Consider the following 19,677-nt stretch of genomic DNA (forward strand, 5'->3'; position numbering starts at 1 on the left):
GATTAAGTCTTTAGGATGTTATAGTCTTAGTTTTAGCACATTCTTAGGATTTAGTAATATACCTAGATTTTGTTTAGGAGAGGATCCTATTCATTATTTTAGAAGGACCAATGTCATTAATTTCTTTATTAGGTTCTATGAAAGGATTCCTCTTAGGATATGCCTTTCACATTTATTAATTGACAATGTCACCTCTTATGAATTGTATTATATATTTGTAGGTGTGGATGACCATCATGAAGACTCTCGAGATTTGAGGTCAAATCCTTTTCAAGAGGGAGGGGGTGATGGAAACATGCCAAGACCAAGGAATCTAAGAAGTGATATACATTAAAGGAACCAAGAGGAATGGGATAACTTTGAAGACATTTTCATATGTTTGTAAATATAGTAGTTACTTGTATAGGTTTATTTTGCCTTTGTATTTGAAAGGCACTTTGTTTCCTTTTTATAGATCATTGTATAGGGAATTTAGAGTAGGTTCTTTAGAGACTTTTACTCCATTTGACCTTGTATTAAAGGTCAACCATTTTTATATTTAGTAGTAGAAGTGGGGTGACAATTAGCAAAGAGTGTAGGTGCAACTAGTAAATGGGCTAGAGTTGGGCCTAGACCAAATTTTACATATTGGGCTTATTTTGATCCATATTTTCCAAGGAATTGATTTAGCTAGGCCTCACCATCATTTGTTGAACCTAACTAAACCAATTCCAAGATTTTTGGGTTGGATTAATTATGAAAAATATGCCTTTGGCTGCCTACCTCATCCTTGGTTGGATTAGCTTGCTCACTTGGCTTCTTTGAGAAACTTGTGCTACAAGCTTCTAACTTAGCTTGCTTCCAAGCTTCTAAGTTAGAAGCTTGCTCCACAACCCTCCCAAACCAAGGTGGACGGTCAAGCTATGCTAACCTTGGTTCTCTTGAGCCATGGTTAGTATAGCTTGCTCCACAAGCTTACCTTGGCCGAATTTACTAGTATGTCTTGCACCTTTGGGAAGCTTGTGGTACAAGCTTTTAACTTAACTTGCTTCCTAAGCTTCTAACTTAGCTTGCTTCCCAAGCTTCTAAGTTAGAAGCTTGCTCCACAAGCCTCCCAAACCATTGTGGATGGTCAAGTTAAATCAACCATGGTTCTCTTGAACCATGGTTAAGCTTAGCTTCCTCCACAAGCTACCTACTTCTACATATTTCTAAACCTCTCATTTGTACACACTTTTAAGTATATGAATTCAGAATTTTACACTAAAATTCTCTCTCTCAAGAGTCACAATTCCATGGAGAAGAAGCTTCTCCCCTAAGCTTCTCAACAAAGGATTTCCTCCTTTGTTCTTTGGTTCCTTAAGTTTTTTCCCCCTTCAAGGAAGAAACCGAACCTCCTTGGTTGCTTTAACAAGCTGTGGAGCTTGTTTATCAATCCTCATTAGCGTGTTGAATACCTCAAGAGAAGAAAGGGACATTGAAGGTGGAGCTTGGAAAGGAACATCAATCACCTTTTCAAGTATTTCCATTAGTAACCGTAACCCCAATTTCCATTTCTAGTCGGCAAAGAGATCATAGATCTATGCCTCAATCGCATCTATAACACTCAATTTTTCCCCTTTTATTTATTTATTTTCTCTTTTTTTCATTCCTTTTATTTATTATTTTTCATTTTTTATTAATCAGGTTATACTATTTTTTTTCTTTTTCAGGAATAAAAGTTAAGTTTAATACAGTATAAAAATAATAAATAAATTTGGTGTTTCAAAAATGCTAAATATCGAGTTTTAGTGTATATATATATATATATATATATATATATATTCATATATATGAAAACAAAAAAAAAACAATAAATATTGAAAATGTAATAAATAAAAAATCTTCAAAAATCTCTCTCAATCCATTCCTGTCTAATCAGCCACCAATTTCTGCCTACGAGCAGACCTATGATTAAGGGGTCATATCTCTCACGAGTAAAAAGGAAAAAATGAAGAAAGAAAAAGGGATTACATAAAAGAACATTCTACACACATTGTACATGACGAGGAGCGGGGGAGCTCATTTCTCATAGTATATAAGGCTGAACGGAGCCCTTTTTTCACATACACAACACTCACACCTCATGTTTTACCCTAGGCATTTTTCACACACAAAGAGTGCTTGCTGCAAGATCTGGATCACATACATTAAACTTTGATCTTCCTTGAATCCATCATGGCTCATGCGGTCCCAGAGCTCGAGTTGGCAGCCACTCCTACCTAGCATTATATCTTCATGTCAACATTAGTAGTTGTGTCTGCCACCAAATCACCTGAACAAAATATTTTCTTTCAATCAACACCACAAACACGAAACCGTTGCATAAGCAAAAGAGTTGGTAAGGCATATTTCTTCAATTTTTTCCTCAGGCCCGCAAGTTCTCTCTTTTATTGCTTACACTTTTGTTTCATTTGTATCGTGAATATTTCCATCTAATTTGTTGTTATATTATTCACCTCCACTACAAGAAAATGACGATTTTGCGACAGTTATATGGCCTACATTGCGACGGTTAGAACTGTCGCAAAGACAACATTGCGACGGTTTGGGAACCGTCGTAGAATTGTCCATCACAAGGCAATTTTGCGACGGTTATCAAAACCATTGCACAAACCGTCGCAAAATTGGAATTGCGACCCCTGAAGCACCCGACGCACTAAGTGCCTCTATATTAACATTGCGACCCTTTCATCAACTGTCGCACCAACTGCCTCTAAATTAATATTACGACCCTTTTTTTACCCGTCGAAAATTATAAAAATTTTTTTAATTTTAATAAATTTATTAATTTAACAATCCTCATATTTGGCCTCTCAAGGGTTCTATTTCACGATATTTCACTGTTTAGCGTGTTTTATCCTTACTTGTGCAATTTCTGAGAAACTTCCCAGAAGGTCTCCCATCCCTATACTACTCCAGGTCAAGTACGCTTAACTGTGAAGTTCTGATGAGTAAGCTACCGAAATGTATATGTATGTTGTCAGTATAACTTGTACAAATTAATTCATTTAAGTCATCCTCAAATATACAATCTCATATTTGTACTATAATAATAATATAAATAATTTTATATTACGAATAATAATAATAATAATAATAATAATAATATATTTAGTTATTCTTTATTTATATGTACTTACTTTTATAATTAACATCTACTTATTTCTATTTAAAATTATAATTTGAATTATTTAATTTTATAATTTATAATGATAATATAATTTATAAAATTATAAATATTTATTTATTACATACTTATAAATTAAATTTTAATATTTTAAATAAATTATTAATTAATTTAATATATTTATTTACCTTAAATCAAACATATAAAATTCAAAAAATGTATTTATCCTTGATTTATTTTCTAATTATCAACTATTAATAAAATACTAACTTAAAATCTTATCTAATTATATATAATATTCTCATATCAAATTTAAAACCAGATATTAGTTATACAAAAATATTAAGATCATATAGTAAATTGTTAATAAGATTTTAGTTAAATAATTTAAAATAATTAATGTTTCAATTATATTGTTAATTAGCAAATAATTTATTCCAAAATAAATTAATTTTTTATATTAATTATTAGTAAAATTTAATAAATTTTAAATTAACAATTAATTGGATCGATGAAATTCAACACACACCATGAATTATTGAGCGGAATAACTTTACCAAGAATTATTTTGTAAGTTATCTTAAATGAAACATATAAAATTCAAAAAATATATTTATCCTTATTTTATTTTTTAATTATCAACCATTAATAAAATACTAACTTAAAATCTTATCTAATTATATCATAATATTTTCATATCAAATTTAAAACCAGTTCTTACATTTTCGACAAATATAAATTTTTCTGAATATTCCATCAATTATATAGCTTTTCCTACAAAACTTTTCTCATCGAAAATATAAATTTTTCGACAGAGATTTAATTTTATTTTATAATAAATCATCTTCGATTAATATAACATTTTGTATATATGATTTAAGAGTAAAAGATTTTCAATTTAACGGTTGAATTTACAAAATTCACATTTAATATAAAGTTATTGAGCGGTGTAACACTTAGTAAAACTTACACCGATGTAATTATAACCTCCCTCATATATATATATATATATGGAGGAGGGTTCAAACGACACCGGTGTAACTTTTACTAAGTGTTACACCGCTCAATAACTTCATATTAAATGTGAATTTTCAAAATCCAACTGTTAGATTGAAAGTTCATATCTCTTAGATCATATATATCAAATTTTGTTAAAATTGAACAACTGGAAGGTAATCAAAGTATTTATATTTTAGTGTATTTTGAAATGAATATATTACATCAATTTTATTTTATAAAAATGATCGTATCAAATCATCTTGGATTAATATAAAGTTTTGTATATATAATCTATGAGAGATATGAAGTTTCAATATAACAATTGGATTTACCAAATTCACATTTAATATAAAGTTATTGAGCGGTGTAACACTTAGTAAAAGTCACATTTAATATATATATATATTAAATGTGACTTTTACTAAGTGTTACACCGCTCAATAACTTTATATTAAATGTGAATTTGGTAAATCCAATTGTTATATTGAAACTTCATATCTCTCATAGATTATATATACAAAACTTTATATTAATCCAAGATGATTTGATACGATCATTTTTATAAAACAAAATTGATGTAATATATTCATTTCAAAATACACTAAAATATAAATACTTTGATTACCTTCCAGTTGTTGTTCAATTTTAACAAAATTTGATATACACTTATAAAGTGATATATGAACTTTCAATTTAACGGTTGGATTTACAAAATTCACATTTAATATAAAGTTATTGAGCGGCATAATACTTAGTAAAAGTTACACCGGTATAATTATAATCTCCTATATTATATATATATATATATATATATATATATATATCTATATATATATATATATATATATATATATATATATATATATATATATATACAGGGACGGATGCACGTGTGGAATAGTGAGGCACTTGCCCCCACTACTATATGATATCTGTCAAATTTTTGAAAGAAATTAATTCTCATGTGATAAAAAAAAATTTCTTAATAATGAATTAATTTTTTAAAAAAGTTTAATTATAATATATATATATATGTATATATATATATATATGTCTTAATATTCACATATATAATGTAATATATTAAAATAAATAATTTTTTGATAAAATAAAATTTGTACCATGCATGTTTATCTTTTGTGTTTTTTATTTATTGTATACGTTGATTGAAAAAATCAAAATAGTAAAATTGTATATATTGATTAAAAAAATCAAAATAAGAAAAATCAGAAGATTTATGTTCCATTTAGAATTGTTATTATAAGATATATTTTAAAATAAATTATCATCTAAAAATATATATTAGATATTAAAAACATATTTATATCATAAATAAATTAAATTGGATTTTTATAAAATTTAACATGTTTATTTTTATATTTTTAATAGTGTTAAAAAGATGGACATTTAAAATAAAATTTATAAAAATTAACATTGTAAATTATTCAATAATATGTGATCTGATAGCTCAAAAATTAAGTTATAAAATGATAATTATATTTATTTATATACTCTAACACATCTTACATACAAGATAAATTCATAAGTTTGTTGAAAGATAAATTTATATTCTAGTCACGATTTTGAAATTATATAAAGAAAAAAAAATCGTGTACCTCGTGTTAAAGGAAATATATATAAAATTGTTAATAAAATATAAGTTCATTAAGATAATATACATAATACTTAAAAAAAACTTTTAAATTCTAATAAAAAAATTGTTTTGTAGATTGTGACGGTTTATAGTAAATCGTCGCAATGTTGAAAAGTTTGCGACGGTTTATGACTAATTGTCGCAATGTTAAAAAAAATTTGCGACGGTTTATGATTAATTGTCGCAATGTTAAACAAATTTTGCGACGGTTTACGATAAACCGTCGCAATGTTAAACAATTTTGCAACGATTTTGAAAAACTGTCGTATGAAGGGTCACAATATCAAAGTGACGACAGTTTCTAGATAACCGTCGCAATTTGTCCCTCGCAATTTATCATTTTCCTTATAGTGCTCATCCATGCATAAAATCGTGCTCAGTATCACGTGTCACCAAGTCCATGACCTTTTCTTTCTTTTCTTGGATATATCACATTTCCATAAGCCACGTAAACCGGGTGCATGCAGTTTTGTTTTTTAGCTTTTATCAAGGTTGGATAGAATATATTTTCATGCCTTTTTTATTATATTTTTTGTGTGCAAAATTACTGAAAGTTAGATTAGCATAAGAAGAAAACGTAAGACTTACCGAATATGAATCAAATAATAATCACGTAATTCCGTATTGAAATAAGGATAAAAAAAATTAATGAAATCATTTGAAAATAAAGTTCTCATCTAATAATAATATAATGAAATCAAACTTTTGCATCTTAGTTAAAACAGTTATTAATAATAATGATTCCTTTTAATAGTAAAATGAGAGAAAGAGTTTGGTTGAATGTAACATTTTTGACTCTCAAAATTTTTAGAGCACAAGTTGTGACAACTAGATTGTTCTTAAAATTCTTATACAAAAATATCTCAAATGTTAAAATTAAGTATTTTTGATTTAAAATCTAAACAATATTATAATAAGATTTTTCTAGTGAAAATGGTCAAATAGACGTAACGTCTTTTTGTTCCCTAAATTGCCTGAAAACATATAGTTATTGTTCTTACAGGAAATCTGTTGTAGAGCTGATCCGCCAGGTAAGATCGGTGAGCCTCCTTCACGGGTACGCTGGTGCTCCAAGATGGGGGTGGTACCTGCAAAAGAGACTCTGATGCTAAAGTTAGGGTTTGCATGAGTAGTAGTCTCGTATATGTAATGCACGTACCTTGGTGTGATTTAGGGTTGTTTTGGGCCTTGGGCCTGAGATGAAGTGTAACATGATTAGATAACGGATCTCGTCTGGGGCGAGATCCTCGGGGATCAGTTATGATTCACCTACATACCGAGATGATGTCACGCGGCGCGCATTCGAGGTCGGCTTGCATTGTGGTGCCGAGCTTGGAGCTCGGTTACGCAGTACAAACAGTACACTAGCCCCCCGAGCTCCGAAGACTGTAGGTCGAGGAGTTGAAGGCCGAGCTTGCTGGGGGGAGATGACCTCTCGCGTATGCTTGCTCGTTGAGGCGACATGTGTCGCGGCCGTTCATTTCCCAGGAACGCGTAAGTGGCGTGTCATGGGAAATGACGGTTATGTAATGATGAATTTGCAATTGATTGTGTTGTCAGGTGTGCCCTTGAGTTGACACGTGGAGCGGCCGTTTTGAATTTTTGGGAGAAGACTTTCTTTTCTCTCACTCGCGCCTCTTTGCCTTCTTCACTTTACTCTTTCTTCAACTTCTTGTGTACGCCGCTTCTCTCGTTTTCGTCCATCCTCTGTCTCCGTTTTCTCCGTTTTAGTCACCGTTTCCGGTAACCCCTTCGTTGTTAGGGTTATTTTCTGAAGAGGAGTACCAGGTACTTCCTTTTTACTGTCTTCTTTTCTCTTCTTCCCGGTTTTTCTTGTCTTTTCCATGGCTGGGGGAGTTGGTGCCGGTTCTTCTACGCCTTCTCAGGGCAAGGCGCGTGGCAAGGCAGTGGCTACCGGGAAGGCCGCCGCTGAAAAGAGGGATCCGCCCCGGGGCCCGGAGCCAGGCATTCCTGGCTACGACTAGGTCAAGAGCGAGATGGCGGGGGTCCAAAGCATTTTTCGGACCTTTCTAGAAGTCAATAGGATCTCTAGGTCGTGTAGGGTTTGTGACCCTTCTATCTCCCATATGATTCGGCTTGAGCCTTGTCAGGCCGATGAGAGCGTGTATATGGGGAAGCCTACTGACTCTCCCCATTTCTATATGTACCAAAGCTTTTTTAGGGATTTAGGTGTCTGTCTTCCCTTCACTCAGTTCGAGTGCGATTTTTTGAATTTTATCAACGCGGCTCCTTGCCAGTTGCATCCCAACAGTTGGGGTTTTTTGAGGGCTTTTCAGGTCCTGTGTGCGGTTCTGGGGATAGAGGTGTCCCTTCGCGTCTTTCTTCATTTTTATCAACTGAAGCTAGGCGCTCCGCCTTATGGTATTTTGTCTTTGAATGGGAGTAGGGATGGGGGTTTGTTTACTCTCTACTCCCAATCATATAAAAACTTCAAACAGGAGTTCTTCCGGGTTGCCCTTGTGGGTATTGACCCCCTGGAGGACGAGGTGTTCCACTTCGGCGGCTTGCCAAAATTTACTTTTTACTGGTGTCCCGAACCGTCTAGGTTTCACGGTTTGGGTAACCTGAAGGTGACGGCCTCGGAGGCAGCTGCCATTGAAAACCTTGCTGCGCTCCCTCGCCCGTTGGATTGCAAGCTCATTCTATCGCTTGCGAATTCGCCCTACAGGGAGAGGGGCCTAGAGAGTGAGTATTTCGTGTTTTGGTGGTTTGCTAGGGCTCGTGTAATTTCCTTTGGTTGATGTGTTTCCGTTTTTGTCTGCAGGCATTATGGGGAAGAACTTGTGGCGCGAGCTTAAGCACCGCTACAACGCTACTGAGCTCGAGGTTCTCGAGCCTCCGGAGGAGGATGTTGCCCCCTCTGAAGGTTAGCCGGAAGAGAAAGAGGGGGGAAAAGAGGTCGGGGGATCCTCTGTCCCTCCAGGTGCCGAGGAGGTGACCTCCAAGGCCATTGATGCTGATGCGGTGGATCTCACTGAGAGTCCACCGTCTAAAGAGGCTCCCCCAGTGGGGACTGGGGAGGCGGCCCAGGCTGCTGAGCCTACCACGCGGGTCACCGATGTAAGTGTCGTACTTCCTTTATATGTTTCTTCTGCGTTAGACTTTGCTTGGTTTATTGTGGTTATATGGGTTTTCTTGTAGGCCGGGGTGGCCGTCACTGAGGTAGGAGTATGAGCGGCTGAGCAAGTTGCTCGAGTTGCCGAGGTGGTGAGTATTGTTTCTTCGGCTTTTCGTTGCCTTTTATTATGTTTTCTTGTCTTTTGATCTGGGGTCATTTTTTGCAGGCAGGAAATGCTTCCGGGATGGCGACCTCCAGCGCTGGGCCAGTCGCTCTCGCCGTCGAAGAAGTGGCCCCAGCCACCGAGCGGGCCTCCCATGTTGTTGGGGTAAGCAGTGTTTACTTGTTTTTGTGATTCCTCGTATGTCACCTTGTTTATTTTCTGACATGGGGTTGGTTTTCGCAGGCGAGGTCGGAGGTTCCCATTGTGGCCTCCCTGGATGCCGAGCAGGGGACGCCGGTTTCCGCCTTCGTTGAGGCTCGCGGAGGGGGCCCGAGTTGTGAGGCTCCCCCGTCCACTGCTGCAGCCTCAGCGCCGCCTTCGGGCTCGTCACAGGGGGCTTCCCGGAGCAGATACTTGGTCCATCGCTTCGGGAAGGGCCTTTCGAAAGTGCGGTTGGACCACGTGAGTGCCTCAGCTGACATGGACTCGCTATGGAGCTCGGGGGTGACCACTGAGAAGTTCTTCCCTCAGGGTTCGTTGAGCTCCGAGGACTAGGGGCTGATAGAGGAGGTCGACCCTGAGGATAGTTTCGATGCTGCTCAGGTTCTGTTGCGGAGGACTATGGGCATCCTAGGCCACTGAAAACCGAGGTGGGCCCAACAGCAGGAAGACTTTGCCAAGCAGCAAGAGGAGTTGGCCAAGCTGAGGGGTCGGCTTCAACCTTGGAAGGATGCGAATAAGATTCTGAGGGAGGAGAACAAGGTTCTCAGCGCTACCCTTGATGAGGCGAAGCGGCGGGAGGCCGAGCTCTGATCTGCAGGGGGCGACCTTGCGAGGGCGCAGAAGTCTCTCGAGATCGCCTTGCGGTCTAACGAGACTTATGCATCTCAGGTGGGGGAGCTGCAGGAGCTCTTCGCCTTCTCTCGAGGCCGTGCTCGATCCTTAGAAGATGAGGTAACGTCTTCTCGTGGCCAGGTGCGGGCTCTAGAAGATGTTGTGACCTCCCTCAAAGGGGAGTTGGCGGCAGCGGCTGGGGAGCGCCTTCGCAACGAGGTCGTTCTTGGTGGCCGGGAAGACGAGATCGCCTCCTTGAGGGCGGAGCTGGCGGAACTGACGGCGGAGAAAGCGGCCGTGGAGGGGAGGCTCGCAGAGGTCGAGCGCTCCGTGGTGGTGGAGCATAAAAGGGGCTTTCAGAAGGCCGCTCGCCAGGCACGGCTCCTCGCTCCCGGGTTTGATTTTTCCTCCATGCATGTGGAGAAAGTCATCCGCTTTGGCAAGCTTGTCAAGGAAGACGACGTCGAGGACAGCTCCAGCGAGGACGCCTGTGCGTAGGTCAATTTTGTGATAGCTTAGTTTAATTTGCTTTAATTTTCTGATTTGAACTCAAGTGTTGGACTCTGGGAACTTTGCCCGTATATGTATATATTTTTTGTTGCCCTTATGTGTTTTGCGTTTGATTTTTGCTGCTTTGCGTGTTTTTGGACACGTTTGGTGTTTGTTCTACGCTTTTATATGTGGCGGTACTTTGCTTTGAGTTGCCCATGTTGAGATAAGTTGTCGACCTCGGTTTTTTGTTAGGTGATTTTTTCATGAAGGTTCGACTTCGATCATTATTTACTAGTGCCGAGGTTCGAATTCGACCTTTTAAGTTATCAGTGCCGAGGTTCGAATTTGTCCTTAAATCGAAGTAGAGTAAATTATGCTAAGGTTCGAATTTGACCTTGTATTCTTGTTATGTTGTGAGGGTTCGAACTCAACCTTGGATAAGCGGTTCGTATTCGACCTTAAGTTTAGGGTTATGTGTATTTTGCCAAGGTAAGAATTCGACCCCAGGTATGCGGCTCATACTCGGCCTTTAACGGAAGTGTCGAGGTTCGTATTCGACCTCGGTATAGGAAAATTGGTTTGGTTAAGGTTCGGACTCAACCTTAGATTTAGAGTGGTGCGTGTCTCATCGAGGTTCGAACTCGACCTCGGATATGTGGTTCGTACTCGACCTCAAATTTTGAGGTATACGATTTAATTAAGGTTCAAACTCGACCCTAAGCAGGCGTGTTAAAGTTCGGACTTGCCCTTAGGTGTGAACATCGAGGTTCGGACTTGACCTCAGATTTTGCGTACTTGAGGTTCGTAGATGACGAGGTTCAGACTCGTCGAGGCTCGTATTCCTTCTCGGAAAGTCGAGGTTCGGACTCGACCTCAGAACAGGTTATTTTAATTAGGGCTTGAACTCGACCTTTAACGAGGGCGTCGAGGTTCGTATTCAACCTCGGAATGTCGAGGTTCGGACTCGCCGTCAAATTTGAAATAGACTATTTGATTAAGATTCGAACTTGACCTTTAACGAGAGCATCGGGGTTCGTATTCGACCTCGGAATGTCGAGGTTCGGACTCGACCTCAAATTTGAGATAGGTTATTTAAGTAAGGTGCGAACTTGACCTTTAACAAGAGCGTCGGGGTTCGTATTCGACCTCGGAATGTCGAGGTTCGGACTCGACCTCGAATTTGAGATAGGTTATTTAATTAAGGTTCGAACTCGACCTTCAATGAGAGCATCGGGGTTCGTATTCGACCTCGGAATGTCGAGGTTCGGACTCGACCTCAAATTTGAGATAGGTTATTTAATTAAGGTTCGAACTCGACCTTTAAGGAGAGCATCGGGGTTCGTATTCAACCTCGGAATGTCGAGGTTCGGACTCGACCTCAAATTTGAGATAGGTTATTTAATTAAGGTTTGAACTCGACCTTTAACGAGAGCGTCGAGGTTCATGTTCGACCTCGGGTTTAGGCATTTGCGCACTTAGAGTTCGTTTTCGTCCTTTAGATAAACAGGAAATTAAGAATATGAGATGAGCGAAAGGAGTAATATTATTTATGGTGTCTATGTGCCTCGTTAAAAACCCTCTCAGTCAAAGGCTAAGGCGGGAAAATAGTGCACAAATTTGTTCATACTGAAAGATAAAGAAGACTTGAAAACTTAAGGAGCTATGGTGGGGGGATTCCCCTCGCTTTGCTTGCTCGACGAGGAGATCTTCAGGCTTTCGGCGTAGCATTGCCGAACTGTTTTCTAATTGGCTTTGACAGAGATGATTTTACCGTCCTTGCCCGGGAATTTCATGGTGAGGTGTGGGGTTGACACTACTGCCCCGAGTTAATTCAAGTTTGGCCTCCGGATGATGATGTTGTAGGAAGTGTTGGCTTCCACGAGGAGGTATCGGACCATGACCCGCCTTGTATCCGGTGGCGTTCCGAAAGTCGTCAGCAAGTCTACGTACCCCCGAGTGTGAACTCGCTCTCCTGCGAAGCCGACGAGGGGCTCCATGTGAGGTTGAATGAGAGAGTGAGGAATGTCTAGCTTGAGGAACGTAGGCCAGTACAGGACGTCGGCTGAGCTTCCCTGGTCAATGAGTGTTTTCTGCACTTTCCAGTTGGCTATTTCCACAACGATGACCATGGGGTCATCTTGGTTAGGGCTGACGCCGGCGTAGTCTTCGTCGGAGAAGGAGATCGGCGGTGAGCTTTGGTGGAGGGCTGGGGTGGTAGAGTGGACGCAGTTGATGCTCCACTACAAGAAAATTGTGAATTAGAGAGGGAAAGATCCCTCGCAAATCCCTCGCAAATCCCTCGCTAAACAGAATGGCGAGGGACTAGCGAGGGATTTGCGAGGGATCATTCCCTCGCTAAATTCAAGTCGCTAATTAGCGACGGATGCATATCCCTCGCAATTCCCTCGCTACATTCCTTCGTTTTTCCCTCGCAACCAGCTTCGCTAGTCCGTCGCAAATTGGTGCCGCTAATTCTTCGCTGTCGCCTCGCAAATGTAGAACCCAAATTCCCTCGCTAATTGTATTTAATATTTCCTCGCAAACCCCTCGCTAAACCCTCGCAAATATGTCCCTCGCAAATCCCGCGCTAAACCCACGCAAATGTGTCCCTCGCAAATCCTTCGCTAATCCCACGCAAATCCATCAAAGCATATCGATTAAGTTCCCTCGCTAATCCCTCGCTAATCCCTCGCTAAACCCTCGCAAATATGTCCCTCGCAAATCCTTCACTAATCCCACGCAAATCCATCAAAGCATATGGATTGAGTTCCCTCGCGAATACCACGCTAATCCCTCGCGAAACCTTCACAACATATCTTTTGAGTTTCCTCGCGAATCCCTCGCTAATATCTCGCTTTCCTAATTACATTATTCTCTCATGCATCCCTGTAAATATGTCACTTAATTTGATATTTTAAATAAATCTAAATCAACTACATAATTTTTTTTTAATTCGACATGATTTAAAATAAAAGTTGCATGTAACAATATCTCTTACAAAACCAAATTGTTAAATGTCTTACAAAATCCAACTTGTGCATACTATATCTTAAAGAAACCTAAACTAATTAATGTCTTACAAAAAGAAAAGCCAAATAACAAGTCATCCTAAATAATAATCAACCTAAGCTAGTAAAATCATCATCTCGTCCTTGATCCTCCCTATGTTGGTTGGTTGATGGTGTTGTTGATGGTTGAACTGCTTGAATTATTTGCCTCATCATCATCTCTGGTATTTGTGTTTGCAAAAAAGAGGCCAATGCATTATTTATAACTGCAGTGACCCGTTCTTCTGTCATAGGCGTAAGATTTGCAGAGGAACCTGCAACCTCCGGAGATGAAGCTTGGGTAGAGCTACTAGTTCCAAGATCCAAGCTATGTCCCATGCCATGCACTCTTTTCTTCTTGTTTTCACCTGCAGCTTTTAACCAAAGATCAGAATCAATTACAGGATGAGATGAAGTGTCTTCTCCATATTTTTGTGTCATTGATTCTTCATATGTTTCCTACAAATAATAAACAAAAAAAAATAAGTGAAATAGTAAGAGATTAAAAAAGTACATAATCAATCTTAAAATATAAAATAACATACAATAAATTTCTTTGCCCTAGTTGAGACAAATTCACCATCATTTTTTTTGTGAACTTTGTTATACACTTCACGATAAGAAACAAGACGATTCTCTTGTGCCTCCTGTAAAAAAATTACAGTACAAATTGTAAGTAATGAAATTTACCAAAGAAACTCATTAATTTTCAAAACCTTCAACTTTCACAACTTGTTAAAGAATTAAAACAAAACTGCACTTAAAAAAATCCATGGGTAAAGATTTTTAAGACATCATTAACAACAATTTTAATGTAACAAATTCCAAATATTAGAAAAGGAATAAAGCCACAATAAGTAAGAAAAGAGGCACACAGACATACATTTAAAAGCCAAACAAAACTTGACATTTCTCATAAGTACAAAAAAGAAAAACTACTAAATTGATACCAAGCCAATCCTTTGGCTTCTTCACTTCCTTTCCACAACCAAAAACCATTCCAAACAAAGGCTCAAACTTAATTTAACAAGCATCAAAATGGATTAATCAATTATGTTCTAAATAAAGTATATAATGAAATCAACACAAATAAAGATTATTAGTGTTTCTTTCTAAAGTATGTTAATTAAAATGTTTTCTTTTAGGAAAGAATCAAAATGTCTGTATGTATGTAATTAAAATGATTGTTTTAGAAAACCATTAAAACATTTGAAGCAATCGGCGTGAAGATTCCACATACCAAAGCTACAAAATGTTGGCTTTCTTAAATGTTGCGGCATTAAAATTATAGTAAAGAATCGTGAAAGGCACTATATTAAAATTATAATTTAATTTAAAATTATATGTGGCGTGCGTTCATATCAGTGTGTGAGATTGGAGACACTAAAATCCAATAAAAGTGATGTGTAGGTGCATTTTGCTGAATCACTTTTCGATTCTTGGGTCATTCTTGTAAGCCATTGAAATAAATAATAAAATATTAATTATAAAAAAACATTGAAAAAAAGAAGAAGTAGATAAGGAAACCTGAATGGAGGGAATCAGAAAAGGCAATCGACGCCTCAACTCTCAACGGACACAGTGGGTGATGACGACGCCGTTTCAGCAACCACCGCAAACCATATGAAGACTGGTCGTGGAAGTAATCGATGCCGTTTCAGCAACTATTAGGGTTCGACCCAAATGCGACCCAGCAGGCGTAAATCCACAACAACAAAAAACATTATTCAGAGAAAAAGCTTTGATGTTCTCAGATTTCACAGGCAAAATTAAGAGAATAAAAAAGAAGTAGGAAAAATTAAGAGAATAAAAACCGTACGGAAGAAGAGTGGAGAAGTAGGGATGTGGAAGAGAAGGGGCACGCACCTTTCCCCTTTCTACTTTCACCTTTGAAAAAGTAATTTTATTCTTAGAGTTTAGGAGGGAAACTAAAAAATAAATCACTAACAACTATTTTTTCCATTATTTTATATAAGTATAAAAAATATTAGTTAATATAATTTTTTAAACATATTATATTATTAAATATAAATATTTTAAATTTTTTATTTGATAAATTTAAATAACTTTTATCTTTATAAATGAATTTAATTTAAATTATCATTAAAAATAACAATAAGCTAAATAGAAATAATACTGATAAAATATACAAAAAGATATATTATTATAATTTTAATATGATATTATTTTAAATTCCAAAATAATATTAAAAAAGATAAATATAAGAAAAAAACTATACATAGTAATAAGTTGTTGTTTTAGTTTTAAAAATAATAAAATACTGGTATTTAAAAAAAATTAAAATACATTAAAAATGAAGTGAAATATTTACTATATGCAATTAGCTTTGTTTTAAATCTCATGTATTTATTACTTTTACCTCTTATAATATTCATATTGCTTTTATTTTGAATACTTTTAAATAAAAAATTAAATTAAGTTGATTAAAATTTTTATAATTTAAACTACTGAAATGAATATTACTTAATATTATACGTGTTTTATATTTTTTTTCGGAGAAAAGGTAAGTGTATTTTTTTCTTCACACAATCATGCAATATTTATTAGTTATAGAAAATGCATTAGTAGTAAGATAAATACTTTAAAAAGTAGTATTTCTTTTAACAACATTATAATAAAAATTTTATTTAAGATTTATTTATATATGATATAAATGTACTAAAATTACAATTGTATAAAAATATAACAATATTTGGAACAAAAGACTTATACAAACGAAAAGTATTATAGCATACTGATGTGGCAAGAGAGAAGAAAGTAAAGTTATGTTTATTGAAAAGAAACACACACACACACACACACATATATATATATATAGAGAGAGAGAGAGAGTTATGGAGAAAAGGTAAATTAAATTAAATTAATTAAAAAAGATAGAGTAAAAAAAACATGTTGAGCAAAAATGTTTTTGAAAAATTCGTAATACGTGTTTAGGAAAAAAAAACTTCCTTTATATATAAATGATAATTAAAAAATATCTTGATAAAATTGATTAATATATATATATATATATATATATATATATATATATATATATATAATTTATGCTTACTTTAATTTTTCAAATATTATATATAAAATAAAAGCTAAATATTAATTTAGAGTTTTTTAATGTTGATCCTTACAATTTTTTAAAATTATTTTTAATCCTTATAGGATTATCCTTTCTCAATTTCAATCTTTATAATATTTTTTTTTTCAAAGTTTAGTCAATATAAATTTATATTTTTTCTTTCTAATTTTTAGTTGTTAGTACGAAGTTACATGAACTAAAGTGAAAGAAAATTATAATATATATTTAAAGAACTAAAATTTGAAAAATGCATATTTATAAGGATAAAAATTTAAAGAACTAAAATTGAGAAAACATGAACTTACAAAGACTAAATTCATATATAAATCAAAATAAACAAAAATATTTTAAATTATCATAATTAAGAAAACAAAACATATACGGACTAAATTCATATTGTAAACATATAAATTATATTTAAAATTTATGATGATATATATATATATATATGTGTGTGTGTGTGTGTGTGTGTGTTTTAAAAAATATATATGAGTGAAAATTCAGGTATATCAAAAGTAACTCTTGAAAGAGTTATTTAATGAATGTAATTACGTTATATATTGAATTTCTTATTCAATAAATTAAGTCTAAAAATTTGTATATTTTATTTTTTAATCAAATAGTTTTATTTAATAGATAATGTTAGATAATATTTAATAATTTTTAAAATTAATATCAGATAATATTTAATAATTTTAAAAATATTTTCAAATATTCAATAATTAAAAAAAATGAAGAGATAACAAATAAGATAAAATATATAAGTAAAATAAAAAGAAAAAAATATGAGAAAATTTCAAATTCTTACTTTTTTGGGAGAATTTGAAATTATACTATTTCAAGAAATTTTTCAAATACTTGAATTTCAAATTCTATTAGCAACGAAATCTCTTAGTTGCGAGGGATTAGCGAAAAACCTTTTCCCTCGCTAATTTGCGACGGATTTGCGAGGCATTTGCGAGGGCTATCATTAGCGAGGGATTTGCGACAAGAAAACTCCCTCGCTAGATGAAAAAATTCGTTTTATAATTTGACTCATAATTTGGCGAGGGATTTGCGAGGGATTTGCGAGGGCGTAAGTTCCTCGCTAAATAAGCACTAGCTATAGCGATGGATTTGCGAGGAGATGAAGGTTGGTCGCAAAATGATCCTATTTAGCGAGGGAATTTAGCGAGGGATTTAAATCCAAGCTATTTCCTCGCTAATTAGCGAGGGATTAGAGAGGAACTGTATTCCTCGCCAGTCCCTCGCTAATTAGCGAGGAAATAGCTTGGATTTAAATCCCTCGCTAAATTCCCTCGCTAATCCGCGAAATTCTTGTAGTGCTCCGCAGGTGTCTTCTTCGGGTCGAGCTGCTGGCGCCTCCTCCAGCAAAGCCACCAGCTATTGTGTTGATTACTCCTCGTAAGGGGGCCGACTTTGTCTCTTGTCTTATTTCGGCTTGTACTGCGCCGCCAGCATTTTGCTGGGAGCCCGGGTGTGACTCAGTGCGAGCTCCTGAACCTCGACCTCTGTCGCGTCCTCGACCTCCATAGCCGCCTCTATTACCCTGCTTTCGCTGGATGTATTGGCCGAGGTGGCCTGCTTGAATGAGCTCCTCGATGCGATCCCGGAGTGTGCGACATTCTTCCGTGGTGTGACCATGGTTCCTGTGGTACCAGCAGTGCTTAGACTTGTCGGCGCTGTTGGGAGTGTGACCCGGCGGTGGGAGGGCGAGCAGATTGTTGTTGCTGGCTTCCTCTAGGATGTGTACCCTAGGCGCGTTCAGGGGAGTGTAGAAGTCATATCTCCCCCCTCTGTTTGCCTTAGTCGACTTCTTGAATTGGCTGTCGTTGTTGACTTTGATTTTATCCTTATGCCCTTGTTCCGATTTTGCTGGGGCTTTCCCACGAATCTGGTTGCAGAAGGCGGAGTGCTCCTCCATCTGGATGTATCCCGCCGCGCGGGCACGGAGCTCGTCCATGTCGTGGGGGGGTCTCGATAGAGGCTGTCGACAAAGGGGCCAGCTTTGAGAGCCATGAGCATGGAGTGCAAGGCGACTTCGGGGTTTAAGTTCTGGATCCTCACCGAGATGTTGGAGAAACGCTCCATGAAGGTTCACAGAGGTTCGTCATCATTCTGCCTGAGGTTGGCCAAAGCAGTGGAGGTTGTGTGGTGAGGTCGGATGGTGGCGTATTGTGTCGTAAACCGCCGGATTAAGGTGCTGAAGCTGTCGATGGACTCGGCGGGTAACTGGGTGTACCAGTAGAGCGCGGCTCCTTTGAGCGAGGTAGGAAAAACCCTACACAAGATAGCATCATTGTTAGTGTAGAGGTTTACCTGGGTCGTGTACAGGTCAATGTGCTCATCGGGGTCCGTCGTGCCGTCATAGCGGTCGAGATGGAGAGGCTTCCATCCACGGGGGAGTGGGGTCTCCATGATGCCATCCACAAAAGGATGTCGGCGGAAGGTTTCGTGGCCTCTGTGGCACGTGTGGGTGCTCTGCTGACATCTGGGCCCGGCTTGTGCGTCGATGCATGAGATCGATGCGTGGCGGGTTGTCAAGTCAGTGCCCTGGTCGCAGTCCGAGATTGAGAGGCCGAGTGTGCCTCGTCTTCATGGATGTTGCTCCCGTGATGAGGGCGATCAGAGGGGCGTCGAGGGAGTTGGGCGCGAATGCGCTCGTTTTCTTCACGTAACGCTGCGAGGTCTGCCTCATTAGTTGTCTGCATTGCCGCTAGGTCAGCTTCGTGCTTGGCGCGCATGTTGCGCAGGTCAGTGTCATGCTGCTGTCGCATCTGTTCGACTTGGTCGATCAGTCTTCTCAAGGTTGTCGCGTCGCTGTCCATGGTGATTGAGTGTTCAGCGTCGTCTATTACTCGTCTGGTATGGCTTCTAGTGAAAACCATACAAGTGGCCGATAAGGGCTGTCTCGATCGGCCCCACGGTGGGCGCCAAATGTTCTTACCAAAAATCTGCTGTAGAGCTGATCCGCCAGGTAAGATCGGTGAGCCTCCTTCACGGGTACGCTGGTGCTCCAAGATGGGGGTGGTACCTGCAAAAGAGACTCTGATGCTAAAGTTAGGGTTTGCATGAGTAGTAGTCTCGTATATGTAATGCACGTACCTTGGTGTGATTTAGGGTTGTTTTGGGCCTTGGGCCTGAGATGAAGTGTAACATGATTAGAT

General features: G+C 37.4%; 1 long non-coding RNA gene across 1 annotated transcript; it reads right to left on the reverse strand.

Moving 5' to 3' along the window:
• Window positions 1-13,344: 13,344 nt before the first annotated feature.
• LOC145951869 (uncharacterized) lies at window positions 13,345-15,340 on the reverse strand. Its single transcript, XR_014429810.1, has 4 exons — window positions 15,236-15,340; window positions 14,944-15,080; window positions 13,962-14,063; window positions 13,345-13,875 (listed from the first exon to the last, which is right to left on the reverse strand). It is a non-coding gene; the product is annotated as an uncharacterized LOC145951869 (long non-coding RNA).
• Between the last annotated feature and the right edge of the window lie 4,337 nt (window positions 15,341-19,677).

Source organism: Cajanus cajan, chromosome 9, assembly GCF_000230855.2.
Source record: "Cajanus cajan strain Asha chromosome 9, NIPB_CcT2T_4, whole genome shotgun sequence".
NCBI classification, from domain to species: Eukaryota; Viridiplantae; Streptophyta; class Magnoliopsida; order Fabales; family Fabaceae; genus Cajanus; species Cajanus cajan.